Raw genomic sequence first — 12,758 nt, 5'->3', positions numbered from 1 at the left:
CTTACTGGAAGAGGAAGACAAGCATACTTTAGAAAGGGAAATCACTATAGAAGAAATCTATGCAGCTATACAGTCCCTCCCGAAAAACAAAGCCCCAGGCCCGGACGGATATACCGCCCTCTTTTATAAGACGTACAAAGATATCCTCACCCCACCACTCACATCCTTGTTTAACACATTTGGGGGGAAGGGAAGCGTGACCCAAACCATGAATGAGGCAAAAGTGCTGGTATTCCATAAAAAGGGGAAGGAAGAACAACTCCCCACCGCATATCAACCCATAGCTTTAATTAACCTGGATGCAAAGCTGTAGACTAAGATTTTAGCAGCAAAACTGGCACCACTCCTTCCCAGGTTGATCCACCAAGACCAATCAGGATTTGTCCCAAATCGGCAGACTCACAATAACATACGAAGGGTGCTGCATCTTGTCAAAAAGATAGGAATCAAATAATCCCCAGCTGCATTGGTTTCCCTAGATGTGGAGAAAGCGTTTGACCGAGTAGAAGGGTCACTTTTATTCCAGGTTCTAAAGAAAATGGGGATGGGATATATAGATATGGTCTGCGCCAATTACAACTCCCTGTCCATAAGGATAGCGGTAAATGGAGGCCTATCGGACAAGGTACATTTAGAAAGAGGGACGAAACAAGGGCACCCGCTTTCCCCCCTCCTATACACTATCTACTTAGAACCCCTCTTGGCAAAAATCAGGGAATTACCGGAGGTAAAGGGCATAGAAATGGCAGGACAGACGCATAAAGCGGTTGCGTATGCAGACGACATGCTAGTAGCTTTAGGGGACCCGGGGAAATCCCTCCCGCATTTAATGGAAGTCATAGAAAGGTTTGGAGAGATTTTGGGTCTAAAAATAAATAGGCAGAAATCGGAGATATTGAGCCTAGCTGGTAATAGAGAAGAAATCCGAACAAACGCAACTGATTGCCAACTGAAAATAGCGACCACCGGAATTAAATATCTGGGAATCACTCTCACCGGGAAATTAGACAAATTGTATGCCCACAATCACCCACAACTCCTGGAAAATATAAAAAAAGACTTGCTAAAATGGAACCCATTAACAATTTCCTGGTGGGGTAGAATCACAGCGGTGAAAATGACAATATTCCCTAAGCTAATGTACATATTTCAGGCCCTCCCGATAAGACCCCCCCCCTGCTTTCTTCAGGGAACTCAGGAAGATGGTCTCAAACTACGTTTGGCAGAACAAAACCCCTAGAGCCTCAAATGCTGTCCTGACAGCACATAGAAGGGATGTGGGGTGTGCCATGCCACACTTTAAGAAATACTACAAAGCTCCCCAGCTCAGGGTCTTGAGGGAATGAATCCCGGAACAGGGGGAACGGGGGCAAGGGGGGAAATCTGGGAGATGCAGGATAGGGTGGTAGCAACAACCTCCACCAGGCATTTATTATGGATCAACAGACAATTCAGACATGTTAACATGCAAATAAGTGAGATAATGAAGACAACACTGGGGGTGTGGGACGCCACCAGGAATGGAAATGGGAGCTTTCCGAAAATGGGAAGAGGCGGGGTGAAAAAAGGTGGGAGATATGCATCAAGACCAACAGATAAGGTCATTCGCAGACTGTACAGCACTACTGAACTTAACACCGAAAGACTGTTATAAATATGAACTCCCCGCATAAAAGAAGCAGCGTCCAGAGACTTGACCCCCTTCGAAACATACATTATGACGCATACACGCTCCCGCAAATTTGTCTCCAATACAAACAAATATGTAAATGCACAAGCTGAACCTACCACATGACAATACATGAAAAGGTGGGAGAAAACCCTGGGCAACACACTTCCCAGGGATCGATGGGAATACATATGGCGCCTGATGCCAAAATTGTCGAGAGCCATCCAAACCAGAGAAATGTGGGTGAAAATAATGATGCAATGGCACTACATCCCGGAGAGACTGCATATGATGTTCGCTAACACCCCAAACAAATGCTGGAGGGAATGTGGCGGAAAGGGGGACTGGCGACATATTTGGTGGGAATGCTCGAAGTTAAGCCCTTACTGGGAGGAGATCAAAACCCAAATGCATAAAATGTTCCCGCGGACAGAACAATTGGGAGACGAAGTATGGCTAGGGGGCCTATGGGATCCCAGGGATAAAGCTCTAAATACTACGCAGAAGAGGAACTTTATGGGCCTATTAATAGGGGCTTGGCTAGAAATTGCACATAATTGGAAACATAAATAACCACTAGCAGTAGACTGGACGAGAAGGGTTTGGACACATCTGTCTATGGAACTATTAACCTACAACATCCAAGGAGAACACAGCAGGTTTAGAGATGACTGGGGGCTAGTGCTGGAGTTCCTTCAATCTGACTATAAAGAACAATGGTGTCCACACAAAATAAGGATATTGGACTTATTTATGTGAAAGGAGAAATGAATCTCTTAGAGAAGACATACATGGACGGCGACAATCCCGGTCGGGGGGGGGGGGAAAGGGGGAATGTTATGTTAGCTTCATTTTTTTTATTGATTGAAGTTCTATAATGTAATGATCTTGTTACAGTGTACTGAAAATAATAATAAAATACGTTTTAAAAATAAATAAATAAATAAATCTGAGGGGATGGAGCAAGAGGCCATTAAGTTGATAAAACAGTGATCGAAGTGTACGAAAAGAAGTAGTGGAACTATGTTCCCTGCTGGCCTGCCCCCGCTCTACACAAACCCCATCGCTGGGCCACTCCCACAAACAATCCAAGCCCCCAAACCCCTGCTATTTATGGGAATGTTCAATGCAGTGCACTGAAGTGCAAGCTTCAACTTCTTCCTACACTTTTATTTGAAAACTAAACCATTCCCGGTTTATTTTTAAAATCAAAATATAGGAACAGTGAAACTGCCATAACACACTGAATGCACCTGATCGCGTCTGATCTCGGAAGCTAAGCAGTGTCAGGCCTAGTGAGTACCTGGATGGGAGACCGCCTGGGAATAACAGGTGCTGTAGGCTACAAAGAAAAAGTATAGGAGTATCGCTCCCGCCCACTTCGACCTCTGTGAAAAAAACATATAAGAGTTGGAAACACTGGCATAAGGCTACATTATTCTAGCAAAATCTGAGGAGATGTTAAGAATAGTCTGCAGGAACGATCTGCGTGAATTGTGGAGCATAATTAAGAACATGGACTCCACTCATACATCTCAACAAATAAATAGTGTATGGAGTCTGCATGGATGAAACACTTCAAAACGTGTATGCCACAAGAGGCGAACAAGGTGATAATTGCGTGAACCCTACATTGGTGAAGGGGGCGTGGCCAACTGGCCATGGATTAGGACGTGCCTTGGAGAGCTTCTCCGTGGATCTGACATTGATTTGCCAGCACATGCACTAATAATTGACAAGCTGCTCCAGGAATGGAGGCACGGAGTTGTGAATGGGTCCTCTGATACAAGCATAAAAACCAAGGGAATCGTGCCACACAGCAGTGAAGAAATTGACTTTGGAACTTTCGGCGGCTCCAACAACGTATCTAAAATGGCAGACAACAAAGGAGGTGCAGCTGCAGCAGTGGAAACAACATTGCAGACCCAAGCGCAACGCGGATGGAAGGACACGGTCCCTCCCTGTGCGCTCAGAGCAGTGAGCGGGGACAGCTAGTGAAGATACTGAGCCACTGTGTGCGGCTCGGGGCGATGTGTGAGCCCGGGGCGTGAGTGCGGAAGCCGCATGTGGGGGAAGGTTGGGACCGGAATCTGGAGCCAGCGTGGCCCTTCCCCCCAGCTACGCGGGACTGTCGGGCTTGTGGCTCCTCGCTGCCTTTGGATGGGAGTGCCTCTAAGCAAGGAGGCCTACGTTTAAGAGCTGCGGAGGGCAGAGGACGTGAAAGGAGAGCGGCTGCGGGGTGCAGGACCGACAGCTCCATGATTGCGTAAGGAGCGCACTATGAAAATATAAACGCACCTGTGCGTGCGGAACCGGGGCGCATGGGCTTGACACCTTGAACAAACACCGGCAGTCAGATCAAATTAAGGGAGGGATCTGCGTGGCACACCAGGCACTTCCCCTGCACGGAACGCGAGGCCGGAAAAACAGCGGCTAAAACAAAGTGCTGCCAGCACACAAGCGGATGTGCAACGGTATGGGCCCCACGACAGGGTGCCCCTTGCCCAGTGCTCACAGCAATGACCACTGGTATGATCACGGCGGAGAGGCACTCACAATGATCAATGGCTGGGTGAAGGAGCTGCTACTGGTGAGACTCTGAACAAATAACGTGGGCCCCAGGCCCGCGGCTGCAACCACCCGCGGCGCGCTACCGGGAGGACTGCTGCTGCTAAAGATCAGTTGATGAGGGACAAGTTGTGCGGTGGGAGATTCTAGGGAGCTGCACAGTGTGTGGGTTTTAATCAAGAGAAATCCCGACAACCACGAACTGCACGCCTGTGCAAAACAAACAAAAGAAGCATGGTGACCCTGTAAAGCCAAAACAACGTAGGCATAGCGCTTGAGGAAAAGCACTGGCGCGGCCCACTAAGACACCTACTCTTATAAGAACGTATGAGACCGGGAACCTGGGGCAAAACTCGAACTGTGGCAGCTACCAGCCATTGGAGGTACCGATTGAGCACCTCTTACAATCAGAATTGCACCGTAGTGCTGACAGTACAAAAGTGTCGGATGCCAAGGGATAGGAAAGGACTTCCCGCACTGGCTGAGACATAAACCTGAGTGGCTCCTCCGCCACACTACCCCTGGGGACACAATCCACGGGAGGCAATAAGGCTAATTGAAAACGTGGGAGGACATAACCCACCCGGGGCCATAGCTCAGCGCATTCGGGCCCAGACGGGGCACCCCAAGATAACAGCCCGGGCCTGGAGGGACCCACTGCCGATACGACGGAACAGAGGAATAGAATTGACACACCAGGAACAAAGTAGCTTCGGACACTTGAGCCAGATCACATGATGGCGGGGAGAGGGGTTAAGGCCAGAAGCAAGCAGCCCATGATGGACGCGTTTGCTAAGACACAGCAGTCTTCAGCTGCATCGACACACACTGGCGCAAATGCACCCATTGAAAGTCCCCTAGGGATTGACAACCACCAGATACTAACAGCTATAACGGAACTAAGAGACTCATGGGGGACAGCAATGGCGGACCTGGGGACCTCCTTGGAGGCTAAAATAGACGCAGTCGGGATAGACTTCAACCTGCTGCGACAAGATGTCAGGGGCTGGCAGACAGAACAAGCAACTTGGAGAGTGCGGTCCAGTCCAACACGACCACCAGAAATGATAATGCAAAGGAGGTCCACATACTAAAGCAGCAAGTGGCCAACCTGGAGAACCTGGCAGAGTAAGCTGAAGGGAGAGCGAGACGGAATAACATTCGCGTAGTTGGCCTGCCAGAGGGAGAAGAAGGCCAGGACACCACGGATTATGTGGAGAACATGATCCTGCAGGAAATAGGGGCCGATAAACTCTCACAAGGATTCACGGTGGAGCGAGCGCATAGAGCCCTCATGAGAAAACCGAAGCCTGGAGCCCCTCCCTGTGCAATAATTGCCAAGATACTGAATTACAAAGATCGCGAAAAGATTTTGGAGTACTTTAGAAAAGGGGGAACGATCAAGAGAGCCTCGACTACTATCACAGCGTATCCTGATTATACGATGCAGGTCCAGCGGCAAAGGTATAGCTACGTGGCGGTGAAGAGGAGACTGCACATGGCTGGCATCAAATATATGCTTCTGCATCCTGCAAGGTTGAAAGTGCTGCACAAAAGTAGAATGTTCTTTTTTGACACTGCGGAGGATGCCACTACATGGTTGGACCTACAGGGCTGCCCGGAACTAGATGCGGAACGAGCCCAAGAAGAGCAAGATAAGTGACTGAGACGTTATATGAATACTGGTATATCACACTGGAGGGTACCCCAGTAGAGATTGGATAATACATGATAGATGTGAAGTGATGGGCGGGGTCGGAGCCAGGTTATGATACCCTTGATTCTGCTGATATGTAACAGACTGGAATATAGAACCTTGAATACAGGAGTAAATTGATAGTAGCATGTGGTTGAATTGAAGCAAATAGGAGCGGCAGAACACAGGCTCCTTACCCCCCCAAGTAATAGTAGGAGTAGTAGGATAGCCATTAGGGTGACCTTACCCTGCTGAGCTTCGAGTACAGGCTATCGCCAGAAAGAGCTATATGCGGGGGAGCCTGAGATCCAGGGATGGAGCTGGGCAACAGTTAGGTGGGGGTCAAGTTGGGGAATGGATGGGAAGTGGGAGGGAATGGGGTAGGGGTGTTTGGGTTCTTTGTAGTTAAGGGACGTTTGAAGTGGGGAACGAGCCTATATAGATTGAGATGGAAGTTGGATCTGGACTGCACCGGTGGGGGGAGGGGGAACTCTAATAGGCCATGGGGGACCTTAAAGTAATTACGTGGAATGTCAGGGGACTCAATAGTTACCTAAAGAGAAACAAGGTCATGTTGTACCTGCGTAGGCAAAAGATAGACATTGCAATGTTGCAGGAGACTCACCTGACGCGAGAAAAGATGGAGATGTAGGCTAAGAAATGGAAAGGGGTTGTGGCGGGCTCGTCATATTCTGCTTATGCTAGGGGAGCCCTCATCTGGGTGGCGCCGAATGTCCCGTTTCAGCTGTTGCAGGAAAGGGCAGAGCTGGATGGGAGGATGGTTATAATAAGAGGACTGGTAGAGAACAGGAAAATAAGCTTTGTAAATACATACGCCCCCAATCAAAATACGGCGGCATATTTTAGAACCTTGTGTACTAACTTAAGCATATGTATGGGGTCTGCAGTGATTTGGGGGGGCTTTAACTGTGTATTAAATCCTAGGATGGATAGATCAGACGGGAAGATGGATAGGCCTGCCCCAGCTGCTAAAGCGTTACAGACATTACTAGATTACTTCGGTCTGGAAGATGTGTGGAGGATGAGACACCCCCAAGATAGGCAATACTCGCACTATTCCGCCCCGCAGCAGTTACATACGAGGCTGGACTATGTCTTTGCCACGTCAGAGGTAATTACAGAGAGTATACAGGTGGAATATAAAGCGAGGATCCTTTCGGACCACTCGCCCCTGATCCTTGGATGGCAATACTGCCCCCCGAGAGCAAGGATCCCGACATGGAGCTGTAACACTCACCTGACTCCCACGGAGGCGCTGGCCTGGTTCGCGCTGCTGTGACCTCTTCTAAGGTGATGCACAGGGTTCGGAAGACGGACTGGACCGGGCCCCCAAATCTGGCTTGTCTGGCTTGCAGAAGTATCCTTCTGTAGGCGAAAATAGGGGATTAACTGTCTGCGGGGTAATGCAATCGGCCTCCCACTTTCCCCTCTCACCCTCCTCGAAACCCTTCTGTGATTCCTCATAGCGTCTCACCTTAGGGTCTGGAAGGACGAGCTCTCCATCCTGCTTCTGATGCAGGGGCGCGTTGGTATCCAGTTACTTCACTGGATTTTCGGATTGGTGAGAACCAAACTTGCTTGGCTTCCAGGTAAGTTTTTTTGATAAGAGGTTCCCCTTGTGTCCATGCATTAATGTACTAATGCTAGTGTCTTTTTCCCCATAGGGGCCGGGGTACGGAATGCCGGGGAACAGGCACCGACCCGAGATAAGAGGTGAAATCCTTGTAGAAATCAGGTAAGTCTTTAATGAGCGTTTTTTGGTAATGACTTTTCATTCGCTCATTAATGCTGATGTCTCTTTTTCCCCTTTGGGGCCGAGGTCCGGAAATGCCAGATGCGGCGCGGACCCGAAATGGAGAGGGAATGAATCAGCAGGTAAGTCTTAACATGGAGATTTAGCTTTCCTTATTCCCTTCTCTCTCTCACCTTTTGTTCTGGTCTTTTTCTCCCTAGGCGCTGGGGCGTGACTGCGAATCCGGATGATCGCTGCTGAACATGAAGGCGCCCTGTAAAGGTGAGTGGAATGCGGCGCTGCAGCGATCGACGCGATGAGCTTTTAAATAAAAGTCTTCCTTTTCAGGATTGTCGGCGAGATGTCTCCGGGATGCGGTTTTATCAGGTAAGGACTTTTCCTTCTTCTGTTCTCTTCTTCTCTTCTTTTGCAGGTGATTCAGAATGCTGGCAGGCGTGGCAGAAGTCAGGATGCGGTGAGCGTCCAGCTGCTAGATGCAGAACAACGCGAAGCACGTGTGGCTGTTCGGGTGGGGTTTAAATAGCCTTGGAAGAAGTTCCAGGTATGTATCCTTCCTCCAATCAGGTATGTATCCTTTCCCGACCACGGCCGGATGGTAAATTAGTCCCACAGGTAAAGTAGTTCCTTTCAGGCCTCAAGGAGGCCGGGATCCTGCAGCATGGTCTGCATCAGGTAAGTGCACCCAAGCACTCCCATAATGAGCCTTGGGCCTATGGCGCCAGGACTGATGTCTTTTATGAGCCTGGCGCCATAGATGCCAGGACACAGTCCAAAGGGCCCCTATATGGGGTTGCTGGGTCCTTTCTTGGGGACTGGATGTCCGCTTTCGGGGAGGCAGGGCTTCAACCGGCTCCCCGGAAGCCGGCATCATGACAGGAGCCTCTGGGCGGAAGCACTCAGAGATCCCTTTTTTAGGAAGGACATGAGGGAGGAGGTTATAACCTATTTCGAGATGAATACTGGTAGTGTGGACTCGGCGGGCACATGATGGGAGGCCTTCAAGGTCGTGATGAAAGGCATGGCCATTACTAAATCTAAAGGCCTACAAGGTGGGATCTTGGCTGACCTACAAGAAACAGAAAGGGAACTGGAAAAGGCATTGAGAGGTGAAAGTAACACGGAGGGAGATATGGAGCTGATACTTAAACTGCAGCAGAAATGCGCGGGATACTGGCAAAGACTGTAACCTCAACTATAAAAAATAGAGAGAGAGACAGCATGCGGGAGGGGATAAAACAGGAAGGCTTTTGGCATGGTTGTACAAGAGCGAGACCCCCAGACCCCCGATTAGAACAATAACAAGGCAAGATGGCAGTGTAGCTGATACCCAAGGGGGAGTCAATCAAGAGTTTGTGGATTATTATAGGTTAAGATACGGGGATGAGGGGGGAAATGATCATGGGATGATTACAGAAACACTGGAGGACATAGGATTGCCAAAGATAAGCGCTGAGGAAAGGGAGGAGTTGGACGCACCGATTTCTTTGGAGGAGTTAGCAGAGGTGGTGAGGCAGCTACCCACTAGTAAGACCCCGGGGGCTGATGGGTTCCCAAGTGAATTTTTTAAAGTATATAAAGAAGAAGTGCTTCCCCCAATGTTAGAAATGCTAAATGAAGCGTTTGAGCTGGGACGGCTGCCGGAGTCACTCAGAGAAGCGATTATAATACTGCTTCCGAAGCCCAATAAGCCTGGACATAGCTGTGGTTCCTACAGACCTTTGTCGATGTTGAACCAAGACAGCAAGATATTAACGGCTGTCTTGGCAAACAGACTGCGTAGAGTCATTGGCAAACTAATTCACCCTGATCAGACAGGCTATGTCCCGAACAGGAATATAACTCAAAATCATAGACGTCTCCAACGGGTTGTTGAACTGGGGAGTGAGCACGAGGGCGAAATGGCTATTGTGTCCTTAGACGCAGTAAAGGCTTTTGATTCGGTCAAGTGGCCATGGCTGGTAGCGGCCCTGGCAGGCTATGGAATGGGGCCTGGATATATACAGTGGGCAAAGATGTTCTATAGCGAACCGTTGGCCAGAGTTAGAACAGGAACTGTGATATCTGAGAGATGGCAACTTCGTAGAGGCACCAGACAGGGATGCCCATGGTCGCCAATGCTCTATATAGTAGCCCTGGAACCCCTAGCAATATACCTCAGACAACAATACGATACTATAGGCATTGCGGTGGGTGCGGAACGAAATTTGATCTCTCTATATGCAGATGATTTGCTACTGTATTTGAGGCACCCAGAGAAAAATCTCCAGTACATCTTGGAAGTGATGGAAAAATATGCGGGGTTATCAGGTGTAGCGGTGAACCCTAAAAAATCTAGCCTTTTCCCGTTAGGTGGTTATAGGGGGATCCCTGTGGGACAGTTACCGGTGTTACAAATACCATGGGCGGTGAGTACTTTCCGTTATTTGGGGATAGATGTATACCATACAGTCAAAGAGGAACACAGACACAACACGGAGATGGCCATTAAGAAAATCGAGAATTGTATGAAATTCTGGGTGAAGTTGCCCCTAGCAATGATGGGACGTGGGGCAATGCTAAAGATGGTGGTTCTGCCTAGGCTCCTGCACTATTTTGGGAATATACCATACTTGATACCCAAGACGTTTTTCACCAAATTGAACAGTATGTGTAGGGATTTCCTCTGGCATGGCACGCAGAATAGAGTGGCACTATGGAAGTTGCAGAACTTTTATGAAAAAGGGGGGATAAAACTGCCTAATTTTTAGGTCTATTATGTGGCAAGCCAACTGCAGTATGTCGCTAAATGGCTCTCAGATGAAGTGACCCCTGAATCCAGGTTGTTTGGACATGATTGTGCTCCATTTTACTTAAGAGAGATGATCTGGCTGCCTGAGACAGAATTGGAAGGGCGTCCCAGGATGATGACACTTGGGTGGAAGATGTGGCGCCAGGCATGCCAGATGATTGAGAACCCATTCCCGTGCTTCCCACAGTTACCACTAGTTGCACTAGCAGGGGGAGATAAGCAGCTGAAGATGATAATCAAGAACCACTGGAAATCGGTTGGGCTAGTGACTATGGGAGATATTTGGCGGGAGGGTATTATTGTAGATTTTGGAGCATTGGGAGAAGAAATGGGATTACACACGGGTCAATATATTACATATCACAGAATGGTGCAGAGAATCAGAAGAACGTGGCCCAAAACGGTACTGGAAGAAGAACCAGATGCTACCATAGATAAAATATATGACATAGCGGAAGGGGGGCACAAGATCTCTAGACTGTACGAGATTATTATGTCTAAGGTTGGGTAGGATTTAACGCAATTAAGGCTGGACTGGGAAGCGGAAGTAGGGGCCCCGATAGAGGACGGGATGTGGAACGAGCCCTGGGGTATCATAAGAAGGTGTAAAGAAATGCGAGATTAAAACAGATACAATTATATATTACAGACAGAGCATATATGACTCCCCAGAGGATATCTAGGTTTGCAAACGCAGGACGACAAGCATGTCTCAAATGCGACGAAGAAAAGGCTGGCATGGTGCACATGTTTTGGTCATGCCCGGTTATTGAGCGATTTTGGGGTGAAGTAGCACAGAAACTGGTGGAGAAAGGGGCCACGATTATTGTAGATACAGTCTGGGCCTGCTTGCTGGGGGGGGGGGGGTTCCCCAGATCGCAGAAACTAAAGCATGTTAGTAAATTGAAAGACCTAGCATACGTGCTTGCAAAAAGGAGGATTGCCATGGGATGGGAGACGTGTCACAGACCACGGGTGGAGGTTTGCTGGAAAGAGTTACAGAAATGGGCAGAAGCAGAAACCATGGTATGGCAAGAGGCGAGCAATGTAGGGGGAGAGGAGGAGGCGGGAACCCTGTTGGCCTGGAAATCATTAATAGCGGAGTTGTTTGGATCAATACAAGATCTGACATAACTTACGGAACGGGAGACCCTGCCATGTGATGCAGGAGTAGAGTGCGGGAAGGAATAGGCTCGTAATGGGGGCTGGGATAAGGGGAACAGTGACCGAAATTAAGCAATGTATAAATGCGCTGTTGATATATGCACTGTTTGTTTGGTTTGTATTGTTTTGTTTGAATAAATCAATCAAATTGTTTAAAAAAAAAAAAACCTGCATTGATGAAATGGTATATCCCCCATGATGTGGATGAAACAGGGCTTTAATTGCGAGAGCAAGTACATCTAAAGCACCCGGCCCAGATGGTTTGACAAATGCCATGCTCAAGCATGCCCCAGCAGTTCGGACGGCTTTTCTGAGCATTTTGTTTAAGCAAATAGAAGATCAGGGATTATACCAGGATCATGGAGAAGAGCAATGGTTGTCCGGATATTCAGGAAGTGCAATAGGGACGATCCAATAAATTATCACCCTATTGCCCTCTTGGATGTCACTGGAAAGATCTTTGGCTCTTTGCTCTTGTCCCGATTAAATGCTTAGTCAATGAAGGAGAATCATTGTGACATCTTCCAGACCGCATTTGTCCGAAGACTGGGCACTAGTCCTAATATTACCCTAGTCACAGTAGTAAAGGGGAGAGCTCTGGAAGGGAGCTTTAAGGCCTATATTGCTTTCGTAGGACTAGGCTATGGACAAAACGTGCAATTGGAATTGCCCTGAAAATCTTCTGGAGCAACGAAAGGCTCTACACATGGGGACTTCTATGAGGATCAGACTGGATGTGGTGGGACTGCTTTCCAAGGCGATACATACTTTTGGGGGGCTAAAGCAGGGCTGCCCTCTTGCCCCGTGTGCTTTAATCTTTTTATTTCAGATTTGGGTGAGAGATTAGCAGAGGCAAAGAGCTTTCCTCCAAGATTTGGAAATAGCTAAATCAGCTATTTATTATATGCAAACGACCTAGTCCTTATGGACCAAACGGCAATTGGTCTGCAGAGAAAACTGAAGAAATTAGAAGAATATGTAGTGGAAAACGAGTTGAGAATAAATACAACAAAGACAAAGATCTTGGTTCTAGAAAGAGCGCAATCCAGGAAACAAGCGTGCTTTACATGTTGGTTGGGCGCAACCCGGCTTGAGCAGG

At 48.3% G+C, this 12,758-nt stretch overlaps 1 pseudogene; it reads left to right on the top strand.

Annotated features, from left to right (window-relative positions):
• The first annotated feature begins 2,894 nt into the window (after positions 1-2,894).
• On the top strand, positions 2,895-3,013 carry LOC138529111 (5S ribosomal RNA; annotated as a pseudogene).
• Positions 3,014-12,758: the final 9,745 nt, after the last annotated feature.

Source organism: Ambystoma mexicanum, chromosome 7q, assembly GCF_040938575.1.
Source record: "Ambystoma mexicanum isolate Mex_15411 chromosome 7q, UKY_AmexF1_1, whole genome shotgun sequence".
NCBI classification, from domain to species: Eukaryota; Metazoa; Chordata; class Amphibia; order Caudata; family Ambystomatidae; genus Ambystoma; species Ambystoma mexicanum.
The sequence above is the reverse complement of the archived record's forward strand: the minus strand, read 5'-3'. Positions and strand labels throughout refer to the sequence as shown.